Source organism: Ranitomeya variabilis, chromosome 7 (genome assembly GCF_051348905.1).
Source record: "Ranitomeya variabilis isolate aRanVar5 chromosome 7, aRanVar5.hap1, whole genome shotgun sequence".
Lineage (NCBI taxonomy): Eukaryota > Metazoa > Chordata > Amphibia > Anura > Dendrobatidae > Ranitomeya > Ranitomeya variabilis.
The window spans coordinates 240,710,336-240,723,555 of record NC_135238.1 but is presented as its reverse complement, the minus strand read 5'-3'; the positions used below and the strand labels follow the sequence as shown (position 1 = coordinate 240,723,555).

Sequence of the window (13,220 nt, the reverse complement as noted above, 5' to 3'; positions counted from 1 at the left end):
TTCCCCAGACCTGAATCTGATTGAACACATCTGGGACATCATGTCTCGCTCCATCCACCAACGTCATGTTGCACCACAGACTGTCCAGGAGTTGGCGGATGCTTTAGTCCAGGTCTGGGAGAAGATCCCTCAGGAGACCATCCGCCTCCTCATCAGGAGCATGCCCAGGCGTTGTAGGGAGGTCATACAGGCACGTGGAGGCCACACACACAACTGAGCATCTTTTCCTTGTCATGAGGCATTTCCACTGAAGTTGGATCAGCCTGTAACTTCATTTTCCACTTTGATTTTGAGCCTCATCCCAACTCCAGACCTCCGTGGGATATTAGTTGTGATTTACGTTGACCATTTTTAGGTTTTATTGTTCTCAACACATTCCACTATGTAATGAATACAGATTTACAACTGGAATATTTCATTCAGTGATATCTAGGATGTGGGATTTTAGTGTTCCCTTTATTTTTTTTCAGCGGTGTATATATTCCTGGCCTGGGACTGGTGATATATATACCGCCCTCACTGCAGAGTGCTCCGATAACCAGTACGTAACAGGGCAGCCTCTCCGGCGACTACTTATCCTAGGTGCAGTTCCTGGACTGACCTGAGGATAAGGGGAGCGCCAGAGAGCTGTGACTGCGTAAGCTCCGTCACAGATTGGTGACAGTGGTGAGATACCTGTATACCTCCCGACTCTCGTTCGTCACATGCCCCAAGTTTTACAGGGCCCCCCAGAGACATAAACTCCGCCATTACTGGGGGAGGTGACTGTAGGACAGGAGACTACAATCTATTACTCCCTGTTATCAGCCATTACTGGGCTATTACTCCCTGTTATCAGCCATTACTGGGGGAGGGGACTGTAGGACAGGAGACTACAATCTATTACTCCCTGTTATCAGCCATTACTGGGGGAGGGGACTATAGGACAGGAGACTACAATCTATTACTCCCTGGTATCAGCCATTACTGGGGGAGGTGACTACAATCTATTACTCCCTGTTATCAGCCATTACTGGGGGAGGGGACTGTAGGACAGGAGACTACAATCTATTACTCCCTGGTATCAGCCATTACTGGGGGAGGTGACTATAGGACAGGAGACTACAATCTATTACTCCCTGTTATCAGCCATTACTGGCGGAGGTGACTATAGGACAGGAGACTACAATCTATTACTCCCTGGTATCAGCCATTACTGGGGGAGGGGACTGTAGGACAGGAGACTACAATCTATTACTCCCTGTTATCAGCCATTACTGGGGGAGGGGACTGTAGGACAGGAGACTACAATCTATTACTCCCTGTTATCAGCCATTACTGGGGGAGGGGACTGTAGGACAGGAGACTACAATCTATTACTCCCTGGTATCAGCCATTACTGGGGGAGGGGACTGTAGGACAGGAGACTACAATCTATTACTCCCTGTTATCAGCCATTACTGGCGGAGGTGACTATAGGACAGGAGACTACAATCTATTACTCCCTGGTATCAGCCATTACTGGGGGAGGGGACTGTAGGACAGGAGACTACAATCTATTACTCCCTGTTATCAGCCATTACCGGGGGAGGGGACTGTAGGACAGGAGACTACAATCTATTACTCCCTGTTATCAGCCATTACTGGCGGAGGTGACTATAGGACAGGAGACTACAATCTATTACTCCCTGGTATCAGCCATTACTGGGGGAGGGGACTGTAGGACAGGAGACTACAATCTATTACTCCCTGGTATCAGCCATTACTGGGGGAGGGGACTGTAGGACAGGAGACTACAATCTATTACTCCCTGGTATCAGCCATTACTGGGGGAGGGGACTGTAGGACAGGAGACTACAATCTATTACTCCCTGTTATCAGCCATTACTGGGGGAGGGGACTGTAGGACAGGAGCCTACAATCTATTACTCCCTGGTATCAGCCATTACTGGGGGAGGTGACTATAGGACAGGAGACTACAATCTATTACTCCCTGTTATCAGCCATTACTGGCGGAGGTGACTATAGGACAGGAGACTACAATCTATTACTCCCTGTTATCAGCCATTACTGGGGGAGGGGACTGTAGGACAGGAGACTACAATCTATTACTCCCTGTTATCAGCCATTACTGGGGGAGGTGACTATAGGACAGGAGACTACAATCTATTACTCCCTGTTATCAGCCATTACTGGGGGAGGGGACTGTAGGACAGGAGACTACAGTCTATTACTCCCTGTTATCAGCCATTTCAGGTCTGGTGGATGAGGACCGCGGTTTACGATCCTCTGTCCCCTACGATCACTACTTTCTAATCTGCAGGTACAACCCCCATCCTCCTCCTGGCTGATGGATTTGCCGCGATCGTTACTCTCTGATGGAGATGAAATATGAGCGCTGTAAATGGCTCTTTTATACTCTGGGATTTTGGCTGAACATATGACTTTTTCTGGTGAAATCTCGGCTCATCTTGTCGGAGTTTCCATTAATGCAACATTAATAACTCAAACTCCTTCACAGTAGACGATTTAATGAACTGAGGGAAAAAAAAGACAAAAAAAGCAAAATGTTGAAGAAAAAAAAAATAGATGCCCTGAGCAGAACGTGATTGACAGAGCGAAAGTGTGGCAGATGTTTGGAGCTCGGCCCCAGGTAGAAAGCAGCGGGGGAGGGTACAGGGAGCGCTCGTCTGCCGAGCCGGGGTCTCTGATGAGTGGCGCAAGAAGTCGGATCTCGGTTGCTGCTCCTCCACGGTCCCAAGACGTCACGGCGAAGCTCTGCAGCTTTCTAATACCCTTCATCATTCAGTTACTCAATAGCATAAGATTCCTGCTTGCTGTCACTGAATGGAAGCTTTTTTCTTCTCACATCTAAAAGTGGAAGACCTATCCAGACCTATGACTTCTAACAACTGAGGGTTTGTCACAATTCTATCCAGACTGGTCAATCCTCTGATTTGCAGAGTATACATCCAGACACAAGGTGCGACGCTCTGCAGCTGAGGCTCGGGGGATATTGTATTGCAAGGTTTCGGGGGCTTTTGCTGTGCAGAGGGTGACAAGAGCTGCCGCAGATACTGATGCTCCATCAGGGGAGACCTCGGGGCAACCGCAATCTGCCTCTCCTACTGCTGTGGAACTACAGCTTCCAGCATGCCCTGATCCCTGGAACACGCTGCCTATTCCCAGCTGGATAAGAACAGATTGCTTGTACCAGCGGAGCGCACGACGTACTATGATCCGCAGCCTCCAGACATCACCGTGCAGAGACCGCACCGCAGCGCTGGAGAGGCCACGAAAGTGATTCTACCGAATGACTCAGAACCAGGAGAACGATCCGCAGACACCGGGTCCGGGGCTTCTGTCCCGCCACAGACTGTCTATAAAGGCAGCGCATAATGGGGGTTATAGTTACTGTGACGGGGGTTGTAGTCCCTGTGCGGTGTGTGACGGGGGTTGTAGTCCCTGTGCGGTGTGTGACGGGGGTTGTAGTCCCTGTGCGGTGTGTGACGGGGGTTGTAGTCCCTGTGCGGTGTGTGACGGGGGTTGTAGTCCCTGTGCGGTGTGTGACGGGGGTTGTAGTCCCTGTGCGGTGTGTGACGGGGGTTGTAGTCCCTGTGCGGTGTGTGACGGGGGTTGTAGTCCCTGTGCGGTGTGTGACGGGGGTTGTAGTCCCTGTGCGGTGTGTGACGGGGGTTGTAGTCCCTGTGCGGTGTGTGACGGGGGTTGTAGTCCCTGTGCGGTGTGTGACGGGGGTTGTAGTCCCTGTGCGGGGTGTGACGGGGGTTGTAGTCCCTGTGCGGGGTGTGACGGGGGTTGTAGTCCCTGTGCGGGGTGTGACGGGGGTTGTAGTCCCTGTGCGGGGTGTGACGGGGGTTGTAGTCCCTGTGCGGGGTGTGACGGGGGTTGTAGTCCCTGTGCGGGGTGTGACGGGGGTTGTAGTCCCTGTGCGGGGTGTGACGGGGGTTGTAGTCCCTGTGCGGTGTGTGACGGGGGTTGTAGTCCCTGTGCGGTGTGTGACGGGGGTTGTAGTCCCTGTGCGGTGTGTGACGGGGGTTGTAGTCCCTGTGCGGTGTGTGACGGGGGTTGTAGTCCCTGTGCGGGGTGTGACGGGGGTTGTAGTCCCTGTGCGGGGTGTGACGGGGGTTGTAGTCCCTGTGCGGGGTGTGACGGGGGTTGTAGTCCCTGTGCGGGGTGTGACGGGGGTTGTAGTCCCTGTGCGGGGTGTGACGGGGGTTGTAGTCCCTGTGCGGGGTGTGACGGGGGTTGTAGTCCCTGTGCGGGGTGTGACGGGGGTTGTAGTCCCTGTGCGGGGTGTGACGGGGGTTGTAGTCCCTGTGCGGGGTGTGACGGGGGTTGTAGTCCCTGTGCGGGGTGTGACGGGGGTTGTAGTCCCTGTGCGGGGTGTGACGGGGGTTGTAGTCCCTGTGCGGGGTGTGACGGGGGTTGTAGTCCCTGTGCGGGGTGTGACGGGGGTTGTAGTCCCTGTGCGGGGTGTGACGGGGGTTGTAGTCCCTGTGCGGTGTGTGACGGGGGTTGTAGTCCCTGTGCGGTGTGTGACGGGGGTTGTAGTCCCTGTGCGGTGTGTGACGGGGGTTGTAGTCCCTGTGCGGTGTGTGACGGGGGTTGTAGTCCCTGTGCGGTGTGTGACGGGGGTTGTAGTCCCTGTGCGGTGTGTGACGGGGGTTGTAGTCCCTGTGCGGTGTGTGACGGGGGTTGTAGTCCCTGTGCGGTGTGTGACGGGGGTTGTAGTCCCTGTGCGGTGTGTGACGGGGGTTGTAGTCCCTGTGCGGTGTGTGACGGGGGTTGTAGTCCCTGTGCGGTGTGTGACGGGGGTTGTAGTCCCTGTGCGGTGTGTGACGGGGGTTGTAGTCCCTGTGCGGTGTGTGACGGGGGTTGTAGTCCCTGTGCGGTGTGTGACGGGGGTTGTAGTCCCTGTGCGGTGTGTGACGGGGGTTGTAGTCCCTGTGCGGTGTGTGACGGGGGTTGTAGTCCCTGTGCGGTGTGTGACGGGGGTTGTAGTCCCTGTGCGGTGTGTGACGGGGGTTGTAGTCCCTGTGCGGTGTGTGACGGGGGTTGTAGTCCCTGTGCGGTGTGTGACGGGGGTTGTAGTCCCTGTGCGGTGTGTGACGGGGGTTGTAGTCCCTGTGCGGTGTGTGACGGGGGTTGTAGTCCCTGTGCGGTGTGTGACGGGGGTTGTAGTCCCTGTGCGGTGTGTGACGGGGGTTGTAGTCCCTGTGCGGTGTGTGACGGGGGTTGTAGTCCCTGTGCGGTGTGTGACGGGGGTTGTAGTCCCTGTGCGGTGTGTGACGGGGGTTGTAGTCCCTGTGCGGTGTGTGACGGGGGTTGTAGTCCCTGTGCGGTGTGTGACGGGGGTTGTAGTCCCTGTGCGGTGTGTGACGGGGGTTGTAGTCCCTGTGCGGTGTGTGACGGGGGTTGTAGTCCCTGTGCGGTGTGTGACGGGGGTTGTAGTCCCTGTGCGGTGTGTGACGGGGGTTGTAGTCCCTGTGCGGTGTGTGACGGGGGTTGTAGTCCCTGTGCGGTGTGTGACGGGGGTTGTAGTCCCTGTGCGGTGTGTGACGGGGGTTGTAGTCCCTGTGCGGTGTGTGACGGGGGTTGTAGTCCCTGTGCGGTGTGTGACGGGGGTTGTAGTCCCTGTGCGGTGTGTGACGGGGGTTGTAGTCCCTGTGCGGTGTGTGACGGGGGTTGTAGTCCCTGTGCGGTGTGTGACGGGGGTTGTAGTCCCTGTGCGGTGTGTGACGGGGGTTGTAGTCCCTGTGCGGTGTGTGACGGGGGTTGTAGTCCCTGTGCGGTGTGTGACGGGGGTTGTAGTCCCTGTGCGGTGTGTGACGGGGGTTGTAGTCCCTGTGCGGTGTGTGACGGGGGTTGTAGTCCCTGTGCGGTGTGTGACGGGGGTTGTAGTCCCTGTGCGGTGTGTGACGGGGGTTGTAGTCCCTGTGCGGTGTGTGACGGGGGTTGTAGTCCCTGTGCGGTGTGTGACGGGGGTTGTAGTCCCTGTGCGGTGTGTGACGGGGGTTGTAGTCCCTGTGCGGTGTGTGACGGGGGTTGTAGTCCCTGTGCGGTGTGTGACGGGGGTTGTAGTCCCTGTGCGGTGTGTGACGGGGGTTGTAGTCCCTGTGCGGTGTGTGACGGGGGTTGTAGTCCCTGTGCGGTGTGTGACGGGGGTTGTAGTCCCTGTGCGGTGTGTGACGGGGGTTGTAGTCCCTGTGCGGTGTGTGACGGGGGTTGTAGTCCCTGTGCGGTGTGTGACGGGGGTTGTAGTCCCTGTGCGGTGTGTGACGGGGGTTGTAGTCCCTGTGCGGTGTGTGACGGGGGTTGTAGTCCCTGTGCGGTGTGTGACGGGGGTTGTAGTCCCTGTGCGGTGTGTGACGGGGGTTGTAGTCCCTGTGCGGTGTGTGACGGGGGTTGTAGTCCCTGTGCGGTGTGTGACGGGGGTTGTAGTCCCTGTGCGGTGTGTGACGGGGGTTGTAGTCCCTGTGCGGTGTGTGACGGGGGTTGTAGTCCCTGTGCGGTGTGTGACGGGGGTTGTAGTCCCTGTGCGGTGTGTGACGGGGGTTGTAGTCCCTGTGCGGTGTGTGACGGGGGTTGTAGTCCCTGTGCGGTGTGTGACGGGGGTTGTAGTCCCTGTGCGGTGTGTGACGGGGGTTGTAGTCCCTGTGCGGTGTGTGACGGGGGTTGTAGTCCCTGTGCGGTGTGTGACGGGGGTTGTAGTCCCTGTGCGGTGTGTGACGGGGGTTGTAGTCCCTGTGCGGTGTGTGACGGGGGTTGTAGTCCCTGTGCGGTGTGTGACGGGGGTTGTAGTCCCTGTGCGGTGTGTGACGGGGGTTGTAGTCCCTGTGCGGTGTGTGACGGGGGTTGTAGTCCCTGTGCGGTGTGTGACGGGGGTTGTAGTCCCTGTGCGGTGTGTGACGGGGGTTGTAGTCCCTGTGCGGTGTGTGACGGGGGTTGTAGTCCCTGTGCGGTGTGTGACGGGGGTTGTAGTCCCTGTGCGGTGTGTGACGGGGGTTGTAGTCCCTGTGCGGTGTGTGACGGGGGTTGTAGTCCCTGTGCGGTGTGTGACGGGGGTTGTAGTCCCTGTGCGGTGTGTGACGGGGGTTGTAGTCCCTGTGCGGTGTGTGACGGGGGTTGTAGTCCCTGTGCGGTGTGTGACGGGGGTTGTAGTCCCTGTGCGGTGTGTGACGGGGGTTGTAGTCCCTGTGCGGTGTGTGACGGGGGTTGTAGTCCCTGTGCGGTGTGTGACGGGGGTTGTAGTCCCTGTGCGGTGTGTGACGGGGGTTGTAGTCCCTGTGCGGTGTGTGACGGGGGTTGTAGTCCCTGTGCGGTGTGTGACGGGGGTTGTAGTCCCTGTGCGGTGTGTGACGGGGGTTGTAGTCCCTGTGCGGTGTGTGACGGGGGTTGTAGTCCCTGTGCGGTGTGTGACGGGGGTTGTAGTCCCTGTGCGGTGTGTGACGGGGGTTGTAGTCCCTGTGCGGTGTGTGACGGGGGTTGTAGTCCCTGTGCGGTGTGTGACGGGGGTTGTAGTCCCTGTGCGGTGTGTGACGGGGGTTGTAGTCCCTGTGCGGTGTGTGACGGGGGTTGTAGTCCCTGTGCGGTGTGTGACGGGGGTTGTAGTCCCTGTGCGGTGTGTGACGGGGGTTGTAGTCCCTGTGCGGTGTGTGACGGGGGTTGTAGTCCCTGTGCGGTGTGTGACGGGGGTTGTAGTCCCTGTGCGGTGTGTGACGGGGGTTGTAGTCCCTGTGCGGTGTGTGACGGGGGTTGTAGTCCCTGTGCGGTGTGTGACGGGGGTTGTAGTCCCTGTGCGGTGTGTGACGGGGGTTGTAGTCCCTGTGCGGTGTGTGACGGGGGTTGTAGTCCCTGTGCGGTGTGTGACGGGGGTTGTAGTCCCTGTGCGGTGTGTGACGGGGGTTGTAGTCCCTGTGCGGTGTGTGACGGGGGTTGTAGTCCCTGTGCGGTGTGTGACGGGGGTTGTAGTCCCTGTGCGGTGTGTGACGGGGGTTGTAGTCCCTGTGCGGTGTGTGACGGGGGTTGTAGTCCCTGTGCGGTGTGTGACGGGGGTTGTAGTCCCTGTGCGGTGTGTGACGGGGGTTGTAGTCCCTGTGCGGTGTGTGACGGGGGTTGTAGTCCCTGTGCGGTGTGTGACGGGGGTTGTAGTCCCTGTGCGGTGTGTGACGGGGGTTGTAGTCCCTGTGCGGTGTGTGACGGGGGTTGTAGTCCCTGTGCGGTGTGTGACGGGGGTTGTAGTCCCTGTGCGGTGTGTGACGGGGGTTGTAGTCCCTGTGCGGTGTGTGACGGGGGTTGTAGTCCCTGTGCGGTGTGTGACGGGGGTTGTAGTCCCTGTGCGGTGTGTGACGGGGGTTGTAGTCCCTGTGCGGTGTGTGACGGGGGTTGTAGTCCCTGTGCGGTGTGTGACGGGGGTTGTAGTCCCTGTGCGGTGTGTGACGGGGGTTGTAGTCCCTGTGCGGTGTGTGACGGGGGTTGTAGTCCCTGTGCGGTGTGTGACGGGGGTTGTAGTCCCTGTGCGGTGTGTGACGGGGGTTGTAGTCCCTGTGCGGTGTGTGACGGGGGTTGTAGTCCCTGTGCGGTGTGTGACGGGGGTTGTAGTCCCTGTGCGGTGTGTGACGGGGGTTGTAGTCCCTGTGCGGTGTGTGACGGGGGTTGTAGTCCCTGTGCGGTGTGTGACGGGGGTTGTAGTCCCTGTGCGGTGTGTGACGGGGGTTGTAGTCCCTGTGCGGTGTGTGACGGGGGTTGTAGTCCCTGTGCGGTGTGTGACGGGGGTTGTAGTCCCTGTGCGGTGTGTGACGGGGGTTGTAGTCCCTGTGCGGTGTGTGACGGGGGTTGTAGTCCCTGTGCGGTGTGTGACGGGGGTTGTAGTCCCTGTGCGGTGTGTGACGGGGGTTGTAGTCCCTGTGCGGTGTGTGACGGGGGTTGTAGTCCCTGTGCGGTGTGTGACGGGGGTTGTAGTCCCTGTGCGGTGTGTGACGGGGGTTGTAGTCCCTGTGCGGTGTGTGACGGGGGTTGTAGTCCCTGTGCGGTGTGTGACGGGGGTTGTAGTCCCTGTGCGGTGTGTGACGGGGGTTGTAGTCCCTGTGCGGTGTGTGACGGGGGTTGTAGTCCCTGTGCGGTGTGTGACGGGGGTTGTAGTCCCTGTGCGGTGTGTGACGGGGGTTGTAGTCCCTGTGCGGTGTGTGACGGGGGTTGTAGTCCCTGTGCGGTGTGTGACGGGGGTTGTAGTCCCTGTGCGGTGTGTGACGGGGGTTGTAGTCCCTGTGCGGTGTGTGACGGGGGTTGTAGTCCCTGTGCGGTGTGTGACGGGGGTTGTAGTCCCTGTGCGGTGTGTGACGGGGGTTGTAGTCCCTGTGCGGTGTGTGACGGGGGTTGTAGTCCCTGTGCGGTGTGTGACGGGGGTTGTAGTCCCTGTGCGGTGTGTGACGGGGGTTGTAGTCCCTGTGCGGTGTGTGACGGGGGTTGTAGTCCCTGTGCGGTGTGTGACGGGGGTTGTAGTCCCTGTGCGGTGTGTGACGGGGGTTGTAGTCCCTGTGCGGTGTGTGACGGGGGTTGTAGTCCCTGTGCGGTGTGTGACGGGGGTTGTAGTCCCTGTGCGGTGTGTGACGGGGGTTGTAGTCCCTGTGCGGTGTGTGACGGGGGTTGTAGTCCCTGTGCGGTGTGTGACGGGGGTTGTAGTCCCTGTGCGGTGTGTGACGGGGGTTGTAGTCCCTGTGCGGTGTGTGACGGGGGTTGTAGTCCCTGTGCGGTGTGTGACGGGGGTTGTAGTCCCTGTGCGGTGTGTGACGGGGGTTGTAGTCCCTGTGCGGTGTGTGACGGGGGTTGTAGTCCCTGTGCGGTGTGTGACGGGGGTTGTAGTCCCTGTGCGGTGTGTGACGGGGGTTGTAGTCCCTGTGCGGTGTGTGACGGGGGTTGTAGTCCCTGTGCGGTGTGTGACGGGGGTTGTAGTCCCTGTGCGGTGTGTGACGGGGGTTGTAGTCCCTGTGCGGTGTGTGACGGGGGTTGTAGTCCCTGTGCGGTGTGTGACGGGGGTTGTAGTCCCTGTGCGGTGTGTGACGGGGGTTGTAGTCCCTGTGCGGTGTGTGACGGGGGTTGTAGTCCCTGTGCGGTGTGTGACGGGGGTTGTAGTCCCTGTGCGGTGTGTGACGGGGGTTGTAGTCCCTGTGCGGGGTGTGACGGGGGTTGTAGTCCCTGTGCGGTGTGTGACGGGGGTTGTAGTCCCTGTGCGGTGTGTGACGGGGGTTGTAGTCCCTGTGCGGTGTGTGACGGGGGTTGTAGTCCCTGTGCGGTGTGTGACGGGGGTTGTAGTCCCTGTGCGGTGTGTGACGGGGGTTGTAGTCCCTGTGCGGTGTGTGACGGGGGTTGTAGTCCCTGTGCGGTGTGTGACGGGGGTTGTAGTCCCTGTGCGGTGTGTGACGGGGGTTGTAGTCCCTGTGCGGTGTGTGACGGGGGTTGTAGTCCCTGTGCGGTGTGTGACGGGGGTTGTAGTCCCTGTGCGGTGTGTGACGGGGGTTGTAGTCCCTGTGCGGTGTGTGACGGGGGTTGTAGTCCCTGTGCGGTGTGTGACGGGGGTTGTAGTCCCTGTGCGGTGTGTGACGGGGGTTGTAGTCCCTGTGCGGTGTGTGACGGGGGTTGTAGTCCCTGTGCGGTGTGTGACGGGGGTTGTAGTCCCTGTGCGGTGTGTGACGGGGGTTGTAGTCCCTGTGCGGTGTGTGACGGGGGTTGTAGTCCCTGTGCGGTGTGTGACGGGGGTTGTAGTCCCTGTGCGGTGTGTGACGGGGGTTGTAGTCCCTGTGCGGTGTGTGACGGGGGTTGTAGTCCCTGTGCGGTGTGTGACGGGGGTTGTAGTCCCTGTGCGGTGTGTGACGGGGGTTGTAGTCCCTGTGCGGTGTGTGACGGGGGTTGTAGTCCCTGTGCGGTGTGTGACGGGGGTTGTAGTCCCTGTGCGGTGTGTGACGGGGGTTGTAGTCCCTGTGCGGTGTGTGACGGGGGTTGTAGTCCCTGTGCGGTGTGTGACGGGGGTTGTAGTCCCTGTGCGGTGTGTGACGGGGGTTGTAGTCCCTGTGCGGTGTGTGACGGGGGTTGTAGTCCCTGTGCGGTGTGTGACGGGGGTTGTAGTCCCTGTGCGGTGTGTGACGGGGGTTGTAGTCCCTGTGCGGTGTGTGACGGGGGTTGTAGTCCCTGTGCGGTGTGTGACGGGGGTTGTAGTCCCTGTGCGGTGTGTGACGGGGGTTGTAGTCCCTGTGCGGTGTGTGACGGGGGTTGTAGTCCCTGTGCGGTGTGTGACGGGGGTTGTAGTCCCTGTGCGGTGTGTGACGGGGGTTGTAGTCCCTGTGCGGTGTGTGACGGGGGTTGTAGTCCCTGTGCGGTGTGTGACGGGGGTTGTAGTCCCTGTGCGGTGTGTGACGGGGGTTGTAGTCCCTGTGCGGTGTGTGACGGGGGTTGTAGTCCCTGTGCGGTGTGTGACGGGGGTTGTAGTCCCTGTGCGGTGTGTGACGGGGGTTGTAGTCCCTGTGCGGTGTGTGACGGGGGTTGTAGTCCCTGTGCGGTGTGTGACGGGGGTTGTAGTCCCTGTGCGGTGTGTGACGGGGGTTGTAGTCCCTGTGCGGTGTGTGACGGGGGTTGTAGTCCCTGTGCGGTGTGTGACGGGGGTTGTAGTCCCTGTGCGGTGTGTGACGGGGGTTGTAGTCCCTGTGCGGTGTGTGACGGGGGTTGTAGTCCCTGTGCGGTGTGTGACGGGGGTTGTAGTCCCTGTGCGGTGTGTGACGGGGGTTGTAGTCCCTGTGCGGTGTGTGACGGGGGTTGTAGTCCCTGTGCGGTGTGTGACGGGGGTTGTAGTCCCTGTGCGGTGTGTGACGGGGGTTGTAGTCCCTGTGCGGTGTGTGACGGGGGTTGTAGTCCCTGTGCGGTGTGTGACGGGGGTTGTAGTCCCTGTGCGGTGTGTGACGGGGGTTGTAGTCCCTGTGCGGTGTGTGACGGGGGTTGTAGTCCCTGTGCGGTGTGTGACGGGGGTTGTAGTCCCTGTGCGGTGTGTGACGGGGGTTGTAGTCCCTGTGCGGTGTGTGACGGGGGTTGTAGTCCCTGTGCGGTGTGTGACGGGGGTTGTAGTCCCTGTGCGGTGTGTGACGGGGGTTGTAGTCCCTGTGCGGTGTGTGACGGGGGTTGTAGTCCCTGTGCGGTGTGTGACGGGGGTTGTAGTCCCTGTGCGGTGTGTGACGGGGGTTGTAGTCCCTGTGCGGGGTGTGACGGGGGTTGTAGTCCCTGTGCGGGGTGTGACGGGGGTTGTAGTCCCTGTGCGGGGTGTGACGGGGGTTGTAGTCCCTGTGCGGGGTGTGACGGGTGTTGTAGTCCCTGTGCGGGGTGTGACGGGGGTTGTAGTCCCTGTGCGGGGTGTGACGGGGGTTGTAGTCCCTGTGCGGGGTGTGACGGGGGTTGTAGTCCCTGTGCGGGGTGTGACGGGGGTTGTAGTCCCTGTGCGGGGTGTGACGGGGGTTGTAGTCCCTGTGCGGGGTGTGACGGGGGTTGTAGTCCCTGTGCGGTGTGTGACGGGGATTGTAGTCCCTGTGCGGTGTGTGATGGGGGTTGTAGTCCCTGTGCGGTGTGTGACGGGGGTTGTAGTCCCTGTGCGGGGTGTGACGGGGGTTGTAGTCCCTGTGCGGTGTGTGACGGGGGTTGTAGTCCCTGTGCGGTGTGTGACGGGGGTTGTAGTCCCTGTGCGGTGTGTGACGGGGGTTGTAGTCCCTGTGCGGTGTGTGACGGTGGTTGTAGTCTCGGTGTCGGGTGTGATGCGGCTCCCCCTCTGCCGCGGTTCACACTGTGCTCCTGTACTTGTCTCCCTCAGGTGTCGGCGGCTTCTCACCTCCTCGGTGCCGTCTCTCCCCGGTCTCCGCCGCCGGTTCAGGCCTCTCTCTGCCTCGTACGTGACGTGTCCCGCGCGCTGCATGCTGGGAGCGGAGATGTTGGTCACCATGGCGACCGCATCAGAGGGCTGGACACGTGGCCGTGTATTGATCACGTGGTTTGGGGCGTGCAGGCTCGGAGACGCTTTACGGCAGACGCTAAATTCTTTTTCAGCCCAATTTACCGCCACCAGACGCGGGCGAGACGTCACCCCGAGATACGGGGAGGACGAGACGTCACCCTGAGATACGGGGAGGACGAGACGTCACCGCCAAAACGAAACCTAATAGCTAGACGCTGTGTCAGACACCGAGCTG

At 59.9% G+C, this 13,220-nt stretch overlaps 1 protein-coding gene across 1 annotated transcript in view; it reads right to left on the bottom strand.

Annotated features, from left to right (window-relative positions):
- Nucleotides 1-13,220, bottom strand: part of SEC22A (SEC22 homolog A, vesicle trafficking protein) — a 40,339-nt gene extending 27,119 nt beyond the window's left edge. The window contains exon 1 of the mRNA XM_077273312.1: nucleotides 12,863-13,220. The gene's annotated coding sequence lies outside the window, so the exon portion shown is untranslated. The remainder of the gene's footprint in view (nucleotides 1-12,862) is intronic.